General features: G+C 43.9%; 1 protein-coding gene across 1 annotated transcript in view; it reads right to left on the bottom strand.

Moving 5' to 3' along the window:
* SMG5 (SMG5 nonsense mediated mRNA decay factor) overlaps positions 1 to 22,517 on the bottom strand; it is a 2,571,376-nt gene that overhangs the window by 2,090,896 nt on the left and 457,963 nt on the right. The window lies entirely within an intron of this gene.

Here is a 22,517-nt window from a genome sequence, read left to right as displayed (position 1 = left end):
ATTCAGACACCCTTCTTGCTGAAGTGATGGCTAGAAGGAAGGCGGTTTTCTAAGGAAGAAATTTCAACTCCGCAGTTGCAGCTGGCTCAAAAGGAGGTAGAGTGAGCTTTTCCAATACAAAGTTAAGGTCCCAGGCAGGAGTAGGAGCTCTCCTGGGTGGTCTTATGCTGTAATTAAATCAAAAGGTGTTTCAACAAAGTATTAGTTTAAGGAGGTGCACACTTATGCAATCAACTTACTGTACATTTTTTATTTTTTATATTTTTTCCCCTAACACGTTTGTTTTTCAACTGAATTGTACAGGTTATAGAGGTCACATTAAAGGTGGGAAAATTTTAAAAAAGATTTATTGTGGTCTCATTTTTTATATCACAAAAACCTGGCATTTTAAGAGGGTGTGTCACTTTTTATATCCATTGTGTGTGTACATATATTTTAAATATATATATATATATATATATACACACACTATATATATATACACACACTATATATATATATATATATATATATATATATATATATATATACACACACACACACACATATAAATATATATATATATATATATATATATATATATATGTATATGTGTGTAATATCGAAAGATCATTTGACCTAAACCCATTTGATCGAAAAACAGTATTCAAGACCCTGGAGTTGGTATATATATATATATAGTGAGGGATGCACCCCCCACACACCTCCTCACTATATATACCAACTGCAGGGTCGCACGACATTGCGGAGGGGGACAAATCCCTGTTATTTGCCTTGAATACTGTTTTTCGATCAAATAGGTTTAGTTCAAATGGTCTTTCGATCAAATGTAGACCCATATATATATATATATATATATATATATATATATAAAAAAGAGAGAGAGATAAATACATATACACACACACATATCTCTCTCTCTCTCTATATATATACATATCTATATATATATATATATATATATATATATATATTAGATATAGATATATATATATATATATATATATATATATATATATATATATATATATATATATACAAAACACACACACACACTGGGCCGGCCTTTGATTAACTTGTGCCCTAGGCAAAAGGTCTCCACAGCACCCCCACACACACACCACCTGGTGCCTCCATCCTGGTCTACCTTCACTATCCAGATTATTGGAAAAGTGCCCCTGCTACAGTGGCGCCCTAGGCGGCCGTCTAGTTGGCCTATGCACATGTACACTAAACCTGATACTGCAGAATTATGGTCTTCTACTCCTATTCCAACATGCAGCAATACCAGAGTTAGTACTTGCAAGTAGCTAGGCTATGGAGATGTACTTCCTAACCTCACCTGAAAAAATATTTTAAGACACCTACACTCAAACACTGAAATAAGCATATGTTTTTCATCATATGCTGACATTTTCTGCATTACTAATGTCTCTGTATCAAGTATTTTTTAAATTTGCCGTATCCCTAAAAACAGACTGAGTGGGGCTGCTGCTGCCTACTTTATGGCTTTGTTTTAACTCATTACAACTGAGTGACACCTCTTAGTGCTTCTACAGTTACATCCTACCGGCACCTCTATCATCAATATTGCTTGTTCATATTGCATTTATAATTCCAAAACCATGCTACATACAAGGTATTGGAAGATTTAATCTCAAAGCTTATGCAACAGCAACACAACTATATTGGTATTTGACCTCGGTCTAGTACAGATAAACAAATATTGTTATTCATATAATATAAGCTCTCAGATGAATAAAAAATGCTGATGACAGTATGTGTGTAACTTCAGTGGTTGCTAAGATATTGTAAGTTGTTTACAAGATATTACAAAAGTGTTGCTGTGTTTACTGTAATTTATAAAATTCTGTTTAAGACCTAGAACCTAAAGAATACTACCACTATAAAATAGTTTGGGATGATCACTTTGAAATTTGCACTTTTGTAATAAGCTCTATGGTGGTCCCATAGATCTGAACATTTGTTTGAAATGTGAGGATATGACTTCATTCTTTCAAAAAAACCTTAGGCTCTGGGCCAAGGAAAGACCTGCCATGACTAGATCATTTAGTATGACTTCTCCATCACTGTCCTACACGGACACTTGATTTACTTTGACCACATCGGTCTTATTTTATTACTTTGCTTCCTTTGATTTTTTATTAATAACCACCTCTGACAAAACAGATGAACATTCAAATGTTAAAACGTGAAAGAGAAGCTGGGTTAGTTTGCATTTTCCTACCTGATGTTTAAAGTAAAAGTGTCTTGAGATCTGACAAATACAACACCTGTCATTTATAGTCACATAAAGGGCTAACAAATAAGGCATCTGTGATTTACGGTTATACTCAAGATAAAGTTAGCTTGTTTGGCATTTTATCAGATTTTTAGCTAGAAATCATGTCTGTGATGTAACCCAATGCTTCCCACCCTCTTACGTGACTCGTGTATGTATAAAACAGTAAAAAAAAAAAAAAAAGCTATTTAAGTTTACACAGAATGCACTGTAGAAACGCCAGGAAAGTAATAAGAAAACATTTCTTCCATGCCAATTCTTGGGGTTGAATTTAAGAAATGAAGAAAATTATTATAAGAAAAGAAAAAAAAATGTTGCAAGGGTGGAGTTTTCTTTTTACTTCTAGGTTCATAGGTGTGTACTAGGCTAATGGCCCTGGAGCCTTTACAAGCCTAGCCCATAGGATTACCCTGGCATCATGCCATCCGACCTTAGTTCCCAGTGCTTCTGTCAAGTAGAGCCACTGGAGTGATCCCCAGGGTGAATTTTCTAATTCCCATCAATTCATCAAGATTTCTCTTGAATAGGGCCAGGGAGGTTTTTCCCAAAGGGGGATGACTACACATTTTTTTGGCATTGAGCTTAAAAGGCCATGATTCTGACATCAGTCGTTGGTCTCAGTGAGGCCTTTCTGTAGGATGTCAACATCACTTGGGGATTTAATAATAGCTCCCAACTTGCAATCGTCTTTGAACTTTGTCAGCCAAAGTCGCTTTGTGTTGGCCTGGACTTCAGAGAAGTAGATACCAAACAGGAGAGGACCCAGGACCGAGATTTAATATATCCTTGTTTATTAGATCCATGATGATGCATTCTATAGCTTTGCATATCAGACTCGCCAGGCTAATGGGGCGATAGTTCCAAGGGTCTGTAGTCGCTCCTCCTTTGTGGAGAGGGATGACTATAGCAGTGGGCCATTCGGTAGGGACAAAGCCTGAGGTGAGGCTGTGACTGAACAGGGCACACAGGTGAAGTGCCAGTTCACTCTGTAGTTCATGTAGAACACAGCCAGGGATATTGTCAGGTCCCATAGAAGCTGTATTCTTGGCCTTGGACAGTGCTGTTTTAACCTGTGCAGCAGTAATGCTGGGTTCCTGGCAATCTACTGGTATCGTGATTGGTTCTTTTGGGGGAGGCTTAAAGTTGGCACTGAACTGTCGGCCATTACATTGACAATATCTGTTGGCTCAGTATAGGAGGTACCATTGTGCAGTAGCTCAGAGCAAATCTGGGTATTGCCGTGGAGATTCTTTACATAACTATAGAAGGCCTTGCGGTTGTCTTTACTATCTGCTGCAATTCTGTTTTCATAGCTAGCTTTAGAGGATTTGATGAGGGATGTCAACTTTTTGTTGAGGCTGATAAGGGAGTTTTTCCAGTCTTGGGACTTCACCTTATTCCGCATCAGTTTCTTCCTCCTGTTGTAGAGTTTGTTTATGGCAGGGGACCACCAGATTGGCTCTCTTTTTTTTGGAAGAGAGCGTCTTGGTTCTATTGGGTATGACAAGATCCATGCATTTGTGTACTTGTTCATACAGTGCATTGGTGTATGATTCGGCAGTCATGCAACTGTTCTCCATTTGCAAGGGTGCCGTGAAGTTAGCCACCTCTGTTTTTAGGAGCCCAAAGTTAGCTTTGGAGAAGTTTTTCATGGTGGTTACCTTTGTGGGGGTGGGTAGGGTGGGAGAGTTGTGGATTTCCAAGGTGATTAGTGTGTGGTTGGATCTAACCAGCGAGGAGTTGACTACCGGTGTAGAGCAACGTTTGCCCATGACAGTAATGACCAGGTCAAGGATGTTGCTACCTCTAGTGGGGGTAAGAACGAGCTGGTCCAGGACATTGGAATTAATGAACTCCAGGAAATGTTGGGCAAGTTTATTGGTACATGAGTAGTTTTCTCCGTTAAAGGAGGGATTGTTGAAGTTGCCTAGTATGTGTGTGTTAGGTTGGACCCAAATATTCTCCAGGGTGCATAGGAACGTGGAGTATGAGTCTTGGGACATGGTTGGGGACCTTTAACAGGCTATGACCTGAATCGCTGTCTTACCCAATGTTAGTTGCACCTGAAGTATCTCTGATGCGTTAACGTTGGGCTACCAGTCTGGAGGTGTGCGCATCCTTTATGAATATGGAAACACCACCGCCTTTGGAGCTTGGGTCCAAGTTCTGGGGCCGAAAGATGGGGAATGAGTTGTAGCCTGGTACTGCAGGGGTGATTTCTGCTGCCTTGAACCAGGTCTCTGTTGCAGCATAAATGTCGATGTTCTCCATTTTAAGGAGTGCTTCGAGCGAATGCATTTTGAGAATTAGACATCTAGCGTTGAGCAGCATGACCCTCAGATTGCATTTGTTTGTAGCTGTTACAGTGGTAATTTGATTTTTGGAACACTGCCAAAAAAAGGCACTACAGAGATGGTAAGAGCCTTGGCCAGCATCCGGAACACAAGGGTGACAAGATGCAGGCCATCTCTGGCAAAGCATTGAAGTCTGTCAATCATGTCATCCCAGGCAGACAGATGCTGGATCCCCTTAGAATGACACCAGAAACTCAGCCAATTGTTGAAATCAATCATTTTCTGCTTGTACTGTGGTATCATTCTGGGGGAAGGTAGAATGCTGCTCAGGGCTAGGGTGATACCCGTCTGAGCTACATAATCCGAGAGCTCCTCTATGTCTCTCTTCATGTAGTCAAGGGAGGTACGTCTCAGGTCATTCACACCCACATGTACAATGACAGAGTCATATTTGTACCAGTTGTTGAACTTTTTCCTTATTCAACCTAGTGAGTGGGACATCAGTGTGCCTCACTATTTAGTCACCTATGACTAGTGTGCTGGGCATGCTGTTTTGCCTTAGGGACTTTGAGTGGCACATGGTTTAGGAGAGTTATGTATTTTAATACTTTGTATGTAGCATGGATTTGGAATTACTAATACAAATATGAACAAGCAGTATTTGACGCCTAGAGACGTCAGTGGGATGTAACTGCAGAAACACCTGGTGGAGTCACTCAGCTGTGATGAGTTAAGCAGTTACTATGATCTCTAAGGGATTTAGCTGCTGATTCCACACCTTTCTCTGGTACCACTAGTGTAGCATGTTGAGGGGCACCATTAGGATGCTGGAGATTATAACACTCCGTAAACAAAAGATCTGCAGGGTAATCCACTGGGGCTTTGTCATGTTTTTGAAGAGTTGCCGCATTTTTCAAAAGCAAGGTCTTAAACACTGTTGTGTCCAGGTGGGCACCTAGAAATAGGACACTGTGGCTGGAGTTCAAGAAAGAATTTTAGAAGTTCAGTGTGAAGCCTAGTCCTGGTGGATACTGCAAAGTTTACTGTAGGTAGATCCCTCATCTCCTGAATGAAATGAGCCTGGACCAAGCTGTCATCCAGATAATTAGCAAATGTGGATTCCCTTGGTTCTACAGTCTGCTGCTGCTGGGGCTAAGCAATTGGTGAATATTCTTGGTGCAGTAACTAAATCAAAGGTGTTGGAGATCAACTGGCAATGGCATCCACGTGCCATAAAATCTTAGAACCTTTGTGAACTCTGAACAATGAAATATGGAGGTAAGCATCTTTTAGATTTCAATTACCAAAAATCAGTCTCCACTGAACACCCTTTCGCCAGACAAGGAAGAAATTAGAATAGAAACCTATAAGCTCCTGTCCCAGAGAACTCATTCTATACTGCTCCAGAACATTTCTAACAAGTTGAGTTTTATGAGATGGTCCTGATCTTTCAGTAGTTTGAAATTCTCTTTTCTGTAGTTTAGAAAGGAAGTGTAACTTGTACTCTTCCTAACATAATGCTTAGGACCCACTTGCCTAAAGTTACTTCTAGCCACATGTTAAAGCAAGAGGACAGTTTGCCTCCTCTCATTGGACAAATAAGGGGCTGGGGTAGAGTTTTTGGGGATGGAGGAGTGAGAAGACAGCAGCAATTAGTTACTCCCTAGGGACAGAAGAGCCTTGCTGCTTCCCCTCTCACCCAGTTCTCGTTGCCACATCCTTTTCTGAAATACTTTTCAGTTATTTTCCTTTTCCCAGTCTCCTGTAGAAAGGACTTCTGCTTAGCTTCAGAAAGGGGCCGCATCCTCAACCAAGTGTACCTTCCAAAAACAGACACCACAGCAGTTCTGGATGATGGATCTACAGCATCATACTCTTATTTAATAGCATGCTTTTTTACTTGCAGGGTAGCCTGGATTTAATGAAACAAAGCAGCCCCATCTGTACTCATTCTGCCATCACCCACAACCTTCCAAACACCTGTTTCAGACATGATCTTAACACATAACATGGGTCTGTCAGCAGACAGCCCTGAAAGCCCGAGCTGCAGATATGTGCACTTTTTTCCACTTCTATCCAGTAATGTGCACAATCCCAAATAACTAAGTTATTACATGGAGCCAGTCTGGCTCAATTCCAGGGGCACTAGGCGAGTCTTCTAAGGGATTCACATAAAGGGACTTGTGTGAAGCTTGCACTCTCTAGAATCTGAACAGTCTGATGAAGGTAGGGAGATGGGATTCTGGCTTTAAAGTACTTGCTTCAAGATCATCCAGGGTGGCTCTCAAGAATGGAGGAAAGGTAGCAGGTTCTGGTGGATCAAACTCCAAACGTTCCACAGCTCTCTCTAGGGAAGTACAAACCTGTTAAGCTTCCACTAAAAATGGTCTCCAGGAGAGACAGACAGAGAGACTTACAGATTACCCCAAATGATGGAGCTTCTGCTGGACAGCCAAAGGCCACGGTGTGCAGTCTGTGGCATATGCAAAGAGTGAGAAAGAATAGTTGTAGAAAATCTTACCATAACCATAGATGTCTTTCTCCTCAATGTTGCAGTATTCTAACCCTTTGGTTTTCCTTTCTTGCTACCCGAATGTCCGACCAGTATACAAAGGCTTCTAGTCACTGCTGGGTATGTGGAATGTCTGACGTTGTCTCAGGGAACTTGGGACAAAGTGACGTCTGCATGTACCACCTCAGAACTGAGCACCCCAGTCCCAGGATAACTGTACAAAGTCCAGTGTCATCCTGGAAGGGACAGTTAAATGACAGAAGGGAGAAGGAATACTGTAACATGGAAGAGATGGACATATTTGGTTATGGTAAGATTTTTACACACCTATTCTATGTCCTCCTATTCTCATGTTGCAGTATTCCAAATCTTGGGCGATTTCCAAAGATCACAGGGTGGAGGCTTAGTGCTATTTTCTAGGAATGTATGAAGGATTGTCCTGGCAAATCCAACCCTGGATTTGGAAATGCGATCTGATCTGTAATGTCTGACAAAGGTGTGGAGCGAGGTCCATGTAACTGCCTCTAAAATGAAGGCAGTGTCCAGCTCTTTAAAGAAAGGCCCAGATGAAGCCATAGCCCTAGTCAAGTGTGCTTTAACCTTAGACCCTAAGGCTTTTCCATGGTATGCATAACAGAAGGAAATATTCCTGGAAATCCAGGCAAAAATGGTCTGTTTTGTAACCGCTTTCCCCAGAGCCCTGGGATGAAAGGAGACAAACAATTGGTCTGATTTTCTGATAGACTTGGTCTTGTCAAAGTAAAACCTAAGCTGTCTGTACACATCAAGGGAGTGTAGGACTATCTCACTATCATTCTGAGGGTGAGGAAAACAGGTGGGAAGGTGAATAGCTTGGTTTAGGGATAATTCATTGACCACCCTGGGAATGAAGGAAGGGTTGGTTCCAAGATGTACCCTATCCTTGTGGAAGGTAAGGGAGAGGGAAATGGCCATAATGGCCTGTAGCCCTGACACACTCCTGGCTGATGTCAAGGCTACCAAAAGTACTGTTTTCCAAGTGCAGTGCTTTGGAGAAGCCTTAGCAGCTGATTCAGAAGGTACCAGCGTGAGCTTCTCTAAAACATAATTCAGGTCCCATGGGGGGAGAGGTTTCCTGTGAGGCCTGAGATGTAGCACTCCCTTTAGGAATAACTGCAGGCAACCTAGATGCCAAAGGAGGTCCAGAGGTAGACAAACTAAAAAGTACAGCTGTGTAAACTTACCATAAATGTAGATGTTCGAGTGTATTCACTGTTGCAGTCATTACATTTGGGTAATCTGCTGGCAGGTTGCCCTCAGTCGGCCTGAATAAAGTCTTGGGTCCTGTGTCAGTTGCTGTCCCTTCTTCCATGACGTCAGGTCGTCAGGGGTATAAAACATGCAGCCGACGACATTACATCAGTTTTTCTTGCCCCAGATGTCAGGTGCCCCCCAAATGGGGAGCAAAACATATATAAATAATATAAAACACAAAAATATATACCTCCAAACAAAAGCAAATACAGTGTAGTAAAATAAAGGAGAGGCATAGCAAGAGAAAAAACAGGGGGCTGCAGGGAGGGTAACCAGGACTGCAACAGTGAATACACTCGAACATCTACATTTACGGTAAGTGTACACAACTGTACTATGTTCTTTGTGTTTCACTGTTGCAGTCATTACATTTGGGTAGATTCTCAAAGCGAAGGTTGGGAGGATGGATTTATACAGTATTATGACCGGCTATAAGTCCCTGCAAAACAGCAGTGGCAAAACCAGCTCTGGATTTAGAGAAAATTGGTAAATGATGGTGCTTGGTGAAAGTATGAACTGAACTCCAGGTAGCAGCTTCTAGAATATCCCTGGTAGGAACCCCTCTGAGAAAGGCTGTAGACGTAGATGCAGCCCTGGTGGAATGGGATCTGATCCCCTGGGGGATAGGTTTTCCATGGCGCTTATAGCAGAAATTAATACAATGGCTTATCCATTTGGAAATGGTTTGCTTTGAAATAGCCTTTCCCTCTGCCCCTGCAGCAAATGCTACCAGCAGTTCAGATTTTCTTTGAGATTTAGTCTTGTCCAAGTAGAATCTAAGTTGTCTGTGTACATCCAATGAATGCAGAATCCGCTCCCCTTTGTTCTGTGGACTGGGAAAGAAAGGTGGCAAATGAATGGACTGATTAAGAGCCACACTGGATAACACCTTGGGCATGAAGGATGGGTTTGTCCTGAGTGACACCCTGTCCGCATGAAAGATGATGAAAGGCTCCACTGCCATAAGGGCCTGTAATTTAGAAATTCTTCTAGCCGAAGTGATTGCTAAAAGGAAGGCTGTTTTCCAGGAAAGAAATTTAAGTCTGCAGTAGCAGCTCGTTCGAAAGGAGGTAGAGTGAGTTTCTCCAATACAAAGTTAAGATCCCAGGCAGGGGTTGGAGCTCTCCTGGGTGGCCTTAAGTTTCTGGCCCCCTCTGAGATACTGCTTTAGTAGAGGATGAGAGAAGGGGGGGGGGGGTCTGTGTTGTAGCGAGCTGAAATGGCTGAGGCATGGAATTTTTTTTGGAAGAAAAAGACAGGCCCTTGTGAAGCATTTCAGTTAAGTATTGCAAAATCTGAGGTAAACTGGGCACTGCTGTGCTCATCCCTTGAAAGTGATTCCAGGCACAGAATCTTTTCCATTTGTCAGCATAAGATTTTCTAGTACTAGGTCTTCTCGCCTCCAAAATGACATCCATCACAGGTTTGCTGAGGGATGCTAAGGGGGAATTTAAGTGATTAGTCAAGCTGCAAGATTTAATGTTTGGAGCTGAGGGTGCAGAATTTGGTTGTTCTGCTGAGACAATAAGGAAGGTGTCTGAGGCAGGTGCCATGGAGAAGTTTGTGACAGACTGCGTAGGAGTGGGTACCAGTGTTGGCGAGGCCAGTCTGGAGCAAGCAAAATCATTTTTGGTTTGTCCTGTTTGACTTTTAGTAGAACTTTGGAGAGCAAAGGCAGAGGGGGAAAGGCATAGACTGATTGGTTTTCCCAGCTGAAGGACAGAGCATCCACTTTCCATGTTTTTTTGTGAGGAGTTCTTGTGCAAAATTTGTCCAACTGGTAGTTTTGGGGTGAGGCAAAGAGATCTATGTCTGGGCTCCCCCATTTAAGTGTCAATATGTTGAAAATCCGTGGTTCCAGTTTCCATTCTTGTGGGTCCATGAGATTTCTACTTAGTTCATCTGCCAAAATATTCTGCTTTCCTGGCAGGAATTGAGCTTGTAGGTGTACTTGATAGCTCAAGGCCGTGTTCCACAATACCATGGCTTGTCTGCAGAGGGGGTAGGAATGTGTACCCCCCCCTGCTTATTTATGTACCACATAACTGTGGTGTTGTCTGTCTTTACCATTATAGGTTCATAGATAGCTTCGTACTAATCTATGAACCTAACTGCCCTTGCGAGCCATTTTTAAGCCTAGCCAATTATCCCTTGTGAGACTCGAACCCTGCACCTTGTGTTTGTAAGGCAAACACCTTAACCATTAAGCCACCCTCCCAACATTAAACCACCCTCCCATTGATCCACGCCCTGGATGAAGGTAGTCCTTGAAGGCTGTCAGTGCATTCTGTACAGCTAGCATTTCTTTTTGATTGATTTGAAGGTGCATTTGATTCGGGCTCCATTTGCCCTGAATGCACTCCCTGCCAGATGAGCTCCCCCATGCATAGTCTGATGTGTCTGTAGCCCCCCCATGCATAGTCTGATACGTCTGTAGTTAGGGTTTGGGCGGAAGGGGGTGGAATGAATGGCAGTCCCATGTTTTGGTGGCAGGCCTCTGCCCACCATAGGAACTCTAGTTGCAGGCAAGGTATGATAGGAATCACTGTTTTCAGGCTGTGACAATGTTGACTCCATAAACTTTTTAAGTACCACTGAAGTTTCCTCATATGCAGTCTTGCATATTTAATTAGAAGAATGCAGGAGGCCATGAACCCCAAGGCTTGCAGTATTTGTTTTGCAGATAGCAGGGTTTTTGTGGCCACCTGGTTGAAGTAAGTCACCAATTGAATTTGTTTTTCTGGAGTAAGGTAAGCCATCTGGGCAGTTGTACTCAAGCCTGCACCCAGGAATGTAATTTTTTGAGAGGGTACTAGTTGTGATTTCTTTTCATTTATTGTGTACCCTAGACAAGTTAGAACCCTTTTTACAAACGCCAGATGTTTTAGAAGAATGGCCTTGTTTTCTGCCTGAATTAGACAATCGTCCAGGTATGGATATATTTGAATATTTCTTTGTCTGCAAAATGCAATTACTGGAGCCAGGCACTTTGTAAAGACCCTGGGCGCAGTAGATAAGCCAAAGGGCAGTGCAGAGAAGTGGTAATGCAAGTAGCCTGCTTTGAAGCAGAGGTATCTTCTGCAAGATTCCCTGATTGGGATATACAGGTAAGCCTCTTTTAGATCTAGAGTTGCCAACCAAGCATCTTTGCCAAGCATAGGAAGCAGCAAGTGAAGAGTCAGCATCTTGAATTTTGGAATGCCCAGAAAGGTGTTTAGAGTAGACAGGTCCAGAATTGGACACCATGATTTGTCTTTTCTGGGTACCAGGAAAAGTCTGGACTAGAAACCTTGTCCCTTTCCTCTTCTGGTACTAGCGGAATAGCCCCCATGTTTAAGAGGGCAAGTACTTGTTTCTGAGCCTCTGCCCACTGATTTGTGGGCAGATCTGGCCATCTGCTTGGAGTTGGTAATGTGTGGAAATGAAATCTGTATCCCTGGGACACTATTTAAAACCCATTTGTCCTGGGTTATAAGTTGTCAGTTTTTTGCATGAAGTGCCCCAAAGGGGCGGCTAAAAGCTAAGTGCTTGGTAATTCTAAAGGAAAGTCATTGAGACTGTTTAGCGTAGGGAGGTGTCTTGTTGTTTCCAGATTTGGAAGAGGAGGCACCCCCATTGCTTAGTTCTGAAAGTCCCTTGAGGCTGAAACCTGATGTTTTTGGAATGTCTGGGTTTGGCTTGAGTGGCTCTGGAAGGAACTGGAAAGGACCAGTTCTTAGTAGGCCAGTGCCTACTAAATCTTGGAGGTTGTACTTGCAAGAAATCTTTCACAGTTTGCATAGGTTTAGCTTTATCTTCAATCTTTTTTAGAACTTCTTCAGCCTTATTGCCAAACAGACGGTTCTGCTGCAAAGGAGCATCCAACAATTTTGCTTTAACATGATCAGACAAAGATAGATCCTTAAGCCAAGCATGCCTTTTAAGCACAGACCCAGTAACAGCAGCCCTGCAAGAGGCCTCCAAAGAATCAAAACCACATTGCAGAGTATGTTTTCCAACTTGTTCAGCTATATGCAATAAATCCTGTAAATCTTTATTTTCCACACAGTCAGAAATCAACATCATTTTCTGTTTAAGCAGCCCCATGATATGCTGCTGACATTTTAGCATATGGAATTGACAGTTTAAAGCCCTGATTGCCAATATTTCAGAAGTATAAACCTTTTTACTCCATCTATCCAGCTCCCTGGAATCTCTATCAGAAGAGGTAGGATTTTTAGCAGTAGAAGCCTTAATGCCCTTGGGCCCCTGAGAAATGGTTTCGGGGTCTGCAACAGGATTTTTGAAAAGGAATTTGTGGGAGTCAGGAACCCTGTAGTATCTGTCTGGCTTACAAGGGGCCGGAGGCAGAGAATCAGGGGACATACTGGATTCTGAAAACACATCAACAACAATGTCTAGTACAGGAGGTATAGCCAAAGTCCTATGCTGAGGAAGAAGAAGAAAATCCCTAAGCCTCTTTTTGGATTCAGGAAATTCCTGACTTTCCCAGTGGAAATGTTCCCTTAAGGTATGTACAGTTTCCCCAAAAGAAAAATCCTCAGGGAGAGAAGCAGAAGGAATGGAATCCTCTGCATCAGAGTCCTCATAAGTAGGTATGGACAAATCCTGTTCACTAGAAGAGTCAGAAAAAACAGAGTTCTGTTCAGAAGATTCATAGTCAAGGTCAGCCCTAGGCCTCTTGGGGGGGGGGGGGTAGACTACCCCTGATTAGAGTAATTAAATCTTCAGCCATTTTGATCATTTGTTTTTTAGGCAGAGGGGCCTGAACATGTGGCCTAGGCATCGTTTTTTAGACATAGATCAATATTTTGACCTTAATAGAGAAGGTGGTGTCGGTTTAATAGACAAATCTGTAGGCCTGAATACACCCTCAGAAACTGGTGCCTGCACACCGGTTCCGGACCCATCCAAGGTAGAGACATCCGCGACTTCCACAGCTGAAGCATCTCGCGGTATACTGGACTCCGAATGGGTCTCAGTAGAGGCCTGAGAATCAGAAGTAGCGGGCATCAGGGGCTACGAAAGCATCTCACTGAGTACCGGCGAACTGGCAACTGGCTTAGGAGAAGCGTCATCGGCAGTTTTGGACCTCAACGGCCTGTCTTTTTCTTTGCGTTTTTTCGGTATTCTGGTAGTCGGATTGCTAACCAACGTCATTTCTGGATAATTAAACAGAGAACCGAAATATTTAGAAGCAAAAATGTACCAACGATGGATAGTGCGCTGATTAAATAAAGCACAAAACCGACAAGGTACGTCGTTGGTCAGGGCCTAGGCAAGGAATACAGTACAAATTTTATTTATTTATTTATTTATTTTACATTTGTTGACCGGGCTAGTTCAGCTGGATATATGTCCATTTTCAGTGGAGGCCCGGGGAGAAAAGCTCCACAAATTACAACAACATAAAAGGTCAAGACAAAGACAATAACAGTATAATTTGGTACATAAGTTTTAACAATTATAGTACAAGCCTAAGATTATATATTTTATATTTCAGTAGGAAAAAGGAAAAATTTATCTAAGAATAGATGAATAAGACTAATACATTTGTATTAGAAATGGTGTAGTACAAATCTTTATAACATATTACAAAATTAGATACACCTAGTAATTTATGATAAGAGATACTAAGGTCTCACAAATGGAAATCCTTATGAGGTATTTGCTTCCCACAAGTAATGCAATTACTAACTTTTACCGACATCGGTAAGGAGCAAGAAAAAGTTTCCCCAACGGGGTACTTAGCTTTTTAGTTGAAGACTTCAGTTCTGAAACTCAAAAACGAAAATTTCAGGAGTCGGACGACCGGCACTTGCGAACTGCTTCTGCTTCGGGCACCGTGCGGCAAGAAAGACTGATGCAATGGCATCGGCTGCATGTTTTATACCCCTGGCGACCTGACGTCATGGAGGAAGGGACAGCAACCGACGCAGGACCCACGACTTTGTTAATCAGGCCGACTGAGGGCAACCTGCCAGCAGATTACCCAAATGTAATGACTGCAACAGTGAATCACGAAGAACATCAGCAGCAATGTGTGCTTTTACAGTGGAGTACACCAACCCTGTCTGCAACAGCTCACACAAGACAGTACCAAGGGAAAATCAGCCTGGACATGGTCCAACTGTCTTTGTAGACACCATATGAAGAATCTTTTCCATTTGGACAAATAAGATCTCCTAGTGTTAGGTTTCCTGGCCTCCTGAAGGAATGCGAGCACATCTCATTGTAAAGGTGTCTGTAAGGGATCAGAATTCTATTACCCACAGAGTAAGGTTCAGAGACTGTAGGTGGGGATGGATTAGAGACCCCTTGTCCTGTGTGAGAAGGTTCACTTTATGAGGTAACATGGTGACTGCCCCTGGCTAAATGCAGAAGGAAGGGGAACCAATGCTGTCTTGGCCAAAGGGGGGTAACCAACAAGATTTTTTGTTTGTCCTGCTGAATTTTCAGTAGGACTTTCTAATTAAGTGGGGAAGGTGGGGGGGGGGATGCATACAGAAACATCCCCTTCCAAGAGACTGAGAAGGCATCCGTTGCCCTTGCCAGGGGACTGGGTTGCTTGCTGCAAAATGATGGAAGTTGTTTGTTCAGAGGGGAGGCAAACAGATCTATCAGAGGTATACCCCATTTCTGGACTGTGTCCAAGAATACATCCCTGTGGAGCATCCATTCGTCAGATTGTGACATGGACCTGTTCAAGATGTCTGCCTGGGTGTTCTGCTCTGAAGTGATGTACACTGCCTGCAGAGTGACGTCCTGCTATGTGGCAAGCTCCCAAACATGGAGAGCTAGACTGCAAAGCAAATAGGATTTTGTTCCTTCCCTGCTTGTTCACATACCACAGAACTGTAGTGTTGTCTGTGAACAATTTTAGGGGGCTCTGCTTCAACGTGTGCTGGAAAGCCTTCAGGGCCAAGAATTGCTCTCATCTCTCTGATATTGATATGTTCTTGTCTGATGGAGTCTGACCAAATGCCCTGGATTCTTAGAGAATCCATGGCTGCTCCCCAACCCAGATCGGAGGCATCTGGAGTCCTGAGTTGGAGGTCACTTGATTCAACCACCAGAGAATCTCTTTCTTGAGACAAGGAAGGGGAGTTTGTACTCTAAGGGGTGAAAGTGCCGTGTCCAAACAGACCTTAGGTACCACTGTAACTTCATGTGGAGCCTTGCCAATGGCAACATGGGAAAAGTCGATGCCATATGACCCAGAAGTCTGAGGTACTGCCTGCCAGTCAGGACTGTGGCTTGAAGGAAAGAGATCAGGTACTGCCTAAAATTTTCCACCTTTTGAGGTGGGAGAACTGCCCACATGAAATCCATCCTTATCCTGCATCCCAGGAAAGTTTGGTCCTGAGAAGGGTTCAGGTTGGACCTGGGGGTAGTTTATCTTGAAACCCAGTGCTTGCAGGAGATCTACCACTATTTGTAGATGGCTTAACAAGGATTCTGAACAGTTGGCCTGGATCAGGAGGTTGTCCAGGTATGGGAACATTTGAATCCCTTGAGTCCTGCAGAAGGCAATCACTGGTGCCATCACTTGGTAAAGACCCTTGGAGCTGTACAGAGTCCAAAGGGCAAGGCAGAGAACTGAATATATGAGGCATCCACAGAGAAACAAAGGTATTTCATATAACTGGGCCTTACGGGGATGTGCAGGTAGGCATACTTGATGTCCATGGTGGTCAGGACTCCCTGAGGTAAAATCAAGGGGAAGAGGGTCTGCAGAGTGAGCATCTGAAAAGTGGGTACCTGGAGAAAAAGGTTGAGGTGTGAAAGATCTAGGATTGGTCTCCAAGGCCTATCTTTTCTTGGGACTAGGAAAAGCCTGGAATAGAAACCCTTTCCCTTTTCTGTCATAGGGACAGACTGAATTGTTCCTTGGGCAATAAGGCTGTCTATAACCTGCTGGAAAAGGGGAAGCTGCTCTTTGGGTGGCTGTGGAATACCTCTTAAGGCAGGTGTTGTAATCCAGGTCATGAAATAACCCTTTTCTATAATGGACAGGACCCACCTGTTTGATGTAATGTTTTTCCAAATGGGAAGACAATGAGAGTGTATTAGGGAAAGGGGGGTGGAATTGAGAAGTTTGTTTGCTAATGCCAAGTAGTCCCAGGCTACCTGCCCTGTCCTAAAAGTGAGGCTTCTAGGGCAGAAGTTGAGCAGGTCTGGAGGGAGTTTGTTGCTTCCTGGTGCTCTTCCTACCCCTGGGAAGGGGTGAATGTTTCCTTATAAACTGAGTTTTAGAGGGGTAATTCCTGTGGAATTTGGGGATAGGAGAAACAAACAGGTGCTTCAAGTCTTGTAACTCCTTCCCCTTCTCTTGTAGAGTTTTGACCAACTCCGCCACCTTTTTCCCCAAAGAGGGCTGAGTTATCCAGATGCAAATCCAGTAGTTTTGCCCTAATATCATCAAGTAAGGGCTGTAAGCCAAGCCAGGAATATCTTCTCAGAACTGAGGCAGATGCATCAGATCTGGCAGAGCCTTCAGCTGCATTGTAGCTGCATCTAATGGAATGCCTAGTGACCTTAGAAGACAAGGACAAAAGGCTGGATATCTGCGTCTTGGCAGGAAAGTCTGGGACCTCAGACAAAAGCTTTGTGGCTTGTCCTAACAGAGCTAGGGCATATTTAGACATAAGAGTTTGACAATTTAATGCCCTGAATGCCAGGGTAGCTGAGGTGTAAACCTTTTTTCTAAGACGCTCCTTGGCCTTGCTGTCTTCAACTGTAGGGAGAACTCAGGTGGATGGAAGCAGTTTTTAGAGGTTATCAGCTGAGACTGATACAGTGCCAGGGTCTGCTACCAGGCATTTAATAAGAAACTTGGCCCCCTCAGGAACCTTGTAGAACCCGTCAGGCCTTCGGGGGGGCAGGGGGCTGTGAATCAGGATTCACAGAGGCTGCATTAAACGCATCCAGAAAAGCTGGCAAGACTGGAAGTATAGCTGAAGGTGTAGGAGAGTCCATCTGTAGAAGTTCATATCATCTTTTCTGAACTTCTGTCATCTGGGTGGAATCCCACTGAAAGAACTCCTTCATTTTGGAAATGGTCTCCCCGAAAGTGAGATCCTCACCTGGTGAGTCTGTCTCAGGGGAACCTTCTTCTGGGGAGGCATAACAAGGGGAGATGGTAACTGTTTAACAAAGGACAAAGAATCCTCTGAGGAGGAGTCAGAGGAGTCCTCAGCTTCATGTTACACATTATCTAGAGCCTGTGGCCTAGGGTTAATTACAGGGGGAGGCACTTGGGAGGATGAGGGCATAGCAGGCCTGAGAGCCATAAAAGCATTAAAGAGGCTCTGAGAAAAAAGCCTGCCACTCTGTCTGGCTCTGTGTAGGAGAAAAAAGGTGTTTATTTTTTTGTTTTGTTTTCTTTTCAGGGAAGGCCTAGAGGGCATAGGGGCCAAAGTAGGCCTAGGTTCAAAAACATCTGTGGTAGCGGTGGGGTTTGTCCAAGCGGCCGGTACAAGCACAGGTTCCTCCTCACCATCAGTAGCCAATGTCTGCGATACCTCAGAGGATGTGCCTTCCGCTCTGGGTTCTGTGGCTTCCTCAACGGTACCTGGTGTGCTCATATCGGCAACAGAGCTTTCCTCCAGGCTGACGTCGGCCACAGGAGGGATGTCAGATGGCTGAGGTGCAGTAATGGATTTGGGCCTAGCAACTTTAGCCTTTTTCTTAGGTAGCTCAACTGGCTGACCAGACAGCCCTTCCATAGCTAAAGCTAAGTGCTTAAGGTGCTAACTTTCTAAATAAATGTTCAGGGCATGCAGATGGGTTGTGCAAGGTTTTAGGCACGAAGGCCGGACAGCTGGAGCAGGACTTATTGTCATGCGTAGGCCCTAAACAGAAAAGGCAAAACTCATGGGTGTCCCTATGAGGGATCTGACGACCGCACCTACACTTTCCCTTCCCGGATGACATGAACCTAAACAGGCATGCAGTGCCCCAAAAGAACAAATCGCCCCCAATGGGGTACTTACCTTAGAAAGACTATCCAAAGCTGATACGGCAGGAACAGCTGATGTTCAATTGGCGGCACAGAAGTTCTAAGGTTTGGTCTATGCAGACATCACTTTTATGGCCCATGTTCCCTGAGCCAACGTCAGACATCCCATGTACCCAGCAGTGGCTAGAAGCTTTTGTATATTGGCCGGACGCTCTGGTAGCAAGAAAGGAAAACCCAAGGATTGGAATACTGCAACATGACAATAGAAATCTAGTATATAGAAAGTTTAGGTAATCCCCCATGCTTCAAAATCTTCAGAGTCAGTCTTTCTAGTGAGAATTACATCTTTCTCTGACAGCCAGGCTCGGGGGGGGGGGGGTCTTTTCTCAGTATGTCTGAAAACCCTAACAAATGAAAAAAGCACTGTGCCAGTTGAACTCAGTCTTGGGGAAAAAGGCAAAGGTTGTCTGTAATGTGATGACCCCACCAAGGACAACCTCTGCTAGCAGAGGTTCCAAACTTAGAGGTGTCTTTGGTTTGGCTGCCACCAGGGTTCTAGGGGCTTTTTTAGGGGGATATTTAAGCTTCATTTTCTAGGCACTGCACAGATGTCCTCCCACATAAAATATAGGAAAACCACTCTCCCCTTGCTTGATCAGCAGACACTGTACCAAGGAAGATGAATCCTCACCTTCTTCAGTGAGGTCCAATAGCATTTCATCCAGTGAGAGACAAGCTCTGTGGAAGGCAAGACAGCCACTTGAGTGGCAATGCCAGAGGCCTCTGCCATGAGACATTAGGTCTTGGTGCTGATGAAGCATCTCTCCACTTCACTAACACCTTCAGCTCCTAGAAAGTCCAAGAGAACAGTCTGGCTATCTGGCCTCCTTTTGCTTCTCCTTCCTCCTTTCCTTTCTCTTGGAAGAAATGTCAGGCTGGCTCGGTATGAAAACATGGACTTTAACAAAAAGATTTGACAGGTTTTACTGAGATACGCTCTTTCAACCTTGTAGACATCTTTAGATCCAGTTCTTAACACTGGATAAGATGCATAGATACTTGACAATCCTAAATTGGAATGTCAGTTTGTCCCGATGCATTTTCCATGTATATGGCAAGGTTAGACTGGAGATACTGGAGCCCCCCATCCATGAGTGGCCTTTGATTACCTAGACAAAAGTCAGGAACACAGTGGAGCTAAATCAACAGGGTCATTCACCTCAACTACCTTGGTCTGGATGGGGGGGGGTGACAAAATGGTAGGACTCTTCCATGCCTTTCTCAGATGGCAAGGAGACATCTTCTTCTTGTGGAAACGGCCAAGCAGAAAGGAAGGCAAGTAGAAAGAAGAGGATCATAAAGGACAGCAAGCTAAGGAATTGTTTCACCAGATCCTGAGCAGCCCAGACCAAAAGAGGCTTTCTCCCAGGAATTTGGTGATGCATATACTCAAGCCAATGCTTCAGCACATACCCAAGCCAAGTATCATAGCCAGAATAACTACACAATCAAAATTACAAAGGCAGCATAGCAGCCAACTTTGGAACCTGTAAAAGTACAGTTTTGTACCTACCATAAATGTAGATGTCCGAACAGGATAGCATCTGCAGTCCTTACAAATGGGTTGTCCTGTCATCAGGCAGCCCTTCGGTCGGCCGGATTCCAAAGTCTGGGTCTGGCCTCGGCTGGTGTCGCACTTCACCCGACGTCATCACTGCTGGTCTTCGGGTATAAAGGCATCAGCCGACGCCATTTTCCTCAGTGTTTCTTGCCCCAGATGCCAGTTGCCCTCTTGAATAGCTAAATTTTTGGATAAATGCCAATGTTTCCAAAAAGGTAGAAGGCAAACACAAAAAATAGTCATGTATGTACATATATACAAACAAATACACCATAAGAAATCCCCCCCAGCTAGCTATTAGGTGGGCAAATACCCTAGGAATACCACAGAGGGGAAGGAGGGTGGGTAATCCTGACTGCAGATGCTATCCTGTTCGGACATCTACATTTATGGTAGGTACAAAACTGTACTATGTCCTTCAAGGATGCATCTGCAGTCCTTACAAATGGGTAGAATACCATAGCCAAACTAGGGGAGGAGGAAGAAGAAATTATGGTGTAGTTAGGATCCCTTGCAAAACAGCAGTGGCAAACCCTGCTCGGGATCTAGAGTATAGAGGTAAGTTATAATGCTTGGCAAATGTATGCACGGAGGTCCAAGTAGCAGCCTCTATAATGTCCTTGGTAGCCACTCCTCGTAAGAAAGCTGTGGTAGTGGCTGTAGCCCTTGTAGAATGAGGCCTTATGTTCTGTGGAATTTGCTTTCCATGGTAGGAGTAACAGAATCTTATGCAATTTCCTATCCACTTGGAGATTGTCTGTTTGGAAATTGCTTTTCCTTCCCTTCCTGTTGCATATGCTACTAGAAGCTGGTCAGTTTTTCTATTGCCCTTGGTTCTGTCCAGGTAGTAGCGCAACTGTCTATGTACATCCAAGGTATGCAGCAGTCTTTCCCCCCTGTTCTGTGGATTGGGAAAGAAGGTAGGTAGGTGGATTGCCTGGTTTAGAGACACTCTGGATACCACCTTAGGCATAAATGTAGGATTAGTTCTCATGGACACACTATCTTGATGGAAGATTAGGAAGGGTTGTACTGCCATTAAAGCCTGTAGTTCCGAAACCCTTCTTGCTGAAGTAATTGCCAGCAGGAAAGCAGTTTTCCAGGATAGGTGTTGTAGATCTGCTGTTGCTGCTGGTTCAAATGGAGGGAGTGTCAATTTTTCTAGCACAAAGTTCAAGTCCCATGCTGGTAATGGTGGTTTCCTAGGTGGTTTTACATTCTTGATTCCTCTCAGAAATTGCCTGAGTAGAGGATGTGAGAAGACAGGGGGATCGAAGCTGTATTCTGCAGAAATAGCTGATGCATGTATCTTGATGGAGGAATAGGACAGGCCTGTATGGAGAAGCTCTGCCAAATACTCCAGGATGTTGGCAATATCTACCTTTGATGCATCTTTCCCTCTTTCAGTACTCCAAATGACAAACCTTTTCCATTTTCCTGCATAGTTCCTTCTTGTTGAAGGTCTGCGGGCCTCAAGGATAATGTCTTTAACCCTTTGGGATAAATCTGGGTTAGTTGCTCTTATGTAATGTTCCAGGCAGCCAGTTGCAGAGTTTTCAGGTTTGGATGCAGTATGTTGTAGTCGCTCTGAGTTAACATCAAAGGAATCAAGGGTAGTGTCCACGTTTCCCCCCCGAGACATGCTCCTCAGTAATGGATACCAATGTTGTCTTGGCCAATTTGGAGCTATCAGAATTATCCTTGGACGTTCCTCTTTGATTTTCAGTAGTACCTTGTGCAGCAAAGGAAGAGGTGGAAATGCATATGCTGTTAGGCCTTTCCAACTGAAGGATAGAGAGTCCACCTTCCAAGCAAGTGGGTGGTATGTCCTTGTGTAGAATTTCTTGAGCTGGTGATTGAGTGGGGATGCGAATAGGTCTATCTGTGGCATTCCCCATTTCTTTGTGATGGCCTTGAAGACGTCCGGGTGTAGCATCCATTCGTGAGCATCCGAGGTAGTTCTGCTTAACATGTCTGCTAGGATGTTTTCTTTTCCCGGTACAAATATTGCCTGTAACTGAATGTTGTAACTCAGAGCCATATTCCATAGGTCCAGAGCCATTCGGCATAGGGGGTATGAATGAGTTCCTCCCTGTTTGTTGATGTACCACATGACTGTGGTGTTGTCTGTCCTTATCATCAATTGGCCTTCTTTGAGGAATGGTCTGAAATTCTGGATTGCTAGTTTTACTGCCAGCATTTCTTTTTGATTTATGTGCAGGTGCAGCTGATCTGGAGTCCATAAGCCTTGAATGCACTTGTCCAGCATGTGGGCCCCCCAACCGAGGTCTGAGGTGTCCGTTGTGATGGTCTGGCTTGGTTGAATGCTGTGGAAGGACAAACCTGGGTTTGACTGGCATGCCTGAGCCCACCATAGGAACTCTTGTTTCAGGCATGGGATTAGTGGTATTTCGGTTTCTAAGCTGTGCCTGTGCTGAGACCATAAATTCTTTAGATACCACTGTAGCTTTCTCATATGCAGTCTGGCATGGGGAACCAGGATTATGCAGGATGCCATGAAGCCCAAGGCCTGC

Source organism: Protopterus annectens, chromosome 8.part0, assembly GCF_019279795.1.
Source record: "Protopterus annectens isolate FY-2018-M chromosome 8.part0, PAN1.0, whole genome shotgun sequence".
Classification (NCBI taxonomy): Eukaryota; Metazoa; Chordata; order Ceratodontiformes; family Protopteridae; genus Protopterus; species Protopterus annectens.
Note: the sequence above shows the minus strand (reverse complement) of the source record. Positions and strands in the feature narration are given on the sequence as shown.